A 2,080-nucleotide genomic window follows, 5' to 3' on the forward strand; every position below is an offset into this window, starting at 1 on the left:
ATTTTCCAGCCCGCCAAATTTTTGGGAGAGTTTCTTCCACTCTCCAAGCGCCAAGAGTTACAAAGTTCAATCTACCTTTCCAGATTTTTTTTTTCTTCCCATTACTAACGGAAGAAATCAAGAAACGCCAGGCAGAAGGGCCCTGCTCCCTCCAATCAGAACCCAGCCCGGGGCCAGAGCGGGAAGTGCGGCGGTGGGACGCGCAGTGATAGCCCCTCGCCCCCCTGGACCCGCCGGCCAGGGCAGAGGTCCGTGCGGCCGCTGTGCGACAGCTCCGGGCCCGCGCCTCTCGCTTCCTCCCGCCGGGCAAGTGAGAGGATAAACCATGGGGCGGGGTCAGCGCGCCCCCACCAACCGCGACCCTCGCGCACGGACCCCCACTACACGCGCGTCCCAGGCGGAGTCGACCCAGAGGAGCCACGGGGCAGCGCACAGCCCCACTAGCAGGGCGGCCAGGACCCACGCGCGCGGGTCCACGAAGCCACCTATATAGGAGAAAAAACACTCAGGAAGCCGTCATGCGGGGCCGGGAAAGAGCCCCCACCCAGAGTCACGGACTCCCTCGTCCGAGGGTCCGCGCAGTCCCCTCGGTGAGTCTAGCGAAGCAGTCTCGCTGCGAGGGAGGTCGGGGAGGGCGGCGGAGTCTACCACTCGCGGTGACCCGGAACCCGCCCCACGAGTGGGTCCTCTCAGGGCCCCCTCTACCGCACGCGGGGACCAGCCACGCCGCGGAGGACCGGGCAGAAGCCAGCGCCCGGGTCCATGCAGTGCACTCCGCGGCAGACGCGGGGAGCCGGGGAGCAGTGGGGACCTGCCGCCACCCGCAGGGCGACCAGGATCCCCGCGCAGGCCCATGCGGTATCGTAGCAGGCGCGAAGCCCCCGGTGCCACCCGAGGCCGAGACAAAGTCCAGGAGCAAGGACCCCGGATCCCGACCTCGGACCCTGAGGAGCCCAGCTTGGAGCTGCCACGCCCGGGGCAGAGACCCCGCTCGCTCTGGAGACCCCGTTGCCCGTCGCGCCGTCTCACCTCAGGCTGCCGCCTGGCAGCGCTCGCTCCTCGCCGCGGCGCCTGGGCCGACTGGAGCGCAGCTGAGCAGCCGACAGAGCCGCGGCAGCCTCAACAATGGAGCCCCGGGGCGGGGCCGCCGCCGCCGCTTCAGCCCGTGTTCCCCGCTCAGGATCCGGCTCGGATCAAGGAGCTGCAGCTGGCGCGGGGCTGCGGCCGGGACACACACCGTGCAGGTGCACACGGACCAGCCCGCCTCCCGCCGCCCCGCCCCCAGCGGAGCCGGGCGCCAAGGGCCCGCCCCCCGGTCAATGGGGAGCGAGCCGTGTGGAGAGGGCGGGGCCTGGGGGAACAAATGGAGGTTGGGCGGGGCGGTGCCGGGACTGGGCGTGCAGGGTCCCGCGGGAGGACCGGACCCAAGAGCTGGTAGGATCCTGGCCTCCTAGAAGACCCAGCTCAACGTCCACCTGGAGTCTGCTCTACAGGACGCGCTCATCTCAAGCCCAGAACTCAGGCTTTTAGGGCAGAGAGCGAGAGACAGGCTTGCTTTACAAAAAGTGAAACTGAGGTCCAAGGAATAGGATTGCCTGCTGCCCGAAGTCATGTAGTCCCATTCACTCGTTCACCTTGTCATTCAGCAAACAGTTGGAAGCACTTATGGTGGGCGTTAGGAGTGAAGTAGGGCCTGTAATCCCAGCACTGTAATCCAGCACTTTTTGGGGCCGAGGCAGGTGGATCACTTGAGGCCAGGAGTTCGAAACCAGCCTGACCAACAAGATGAAACCCCATCTCTGCTAAAAATACAAAAACTTAGCCGATCGTGGTGGCGCGTACCTGTGGTCCCAGCTACCGGGAAGACTGAGGCAAGATAATCGTTTGAACCCGGGAGCTGGAGGTTGCAGTGAGCTGAGATGGTGCCAACTGCATGCGCTCCGGCCTGGGCGACAGAGTGAGACTCTGTCTCAAAAAAAAAAAAAAAAAAAAAAAAAAAAAAATTAATAGATGGGAAGTAGAAGCGAACTTAGGCCTTCCCTGAAGGAGCTCGGCCAAGGAGTATCTGAAATGTCTCTGC

At 64.2% G+C, this 2,080-nt stretch overlaps 1 pseudogene; it reads left to right on the forward strand.

Annotated features, from left to right (window-relative positions):
• Positions 1–512: 512 nt before the first annotated feature.
• LOC141409980 (uncharacterized) lies at positions 513–1,454 on the forward strand (annotated as a pseudogene).
• Positions 1,455–2,080: the final 626 nt, after the last annotated feature.

Source organism: Macaca fascicularis, chromosome 3 (assembly GCF_037993035.2).
Source record: "Macaca fascicularis isolate 582-1 chromosome 3, T2T-MFA8v1.1".
NCBI classification, from domain to species: domain Eukaryota; kingdom Metazoa; phylum Chordata; class Mammalia; order Primates; family Cercopithecidae; genus Macaca; species Macaca fascicularis.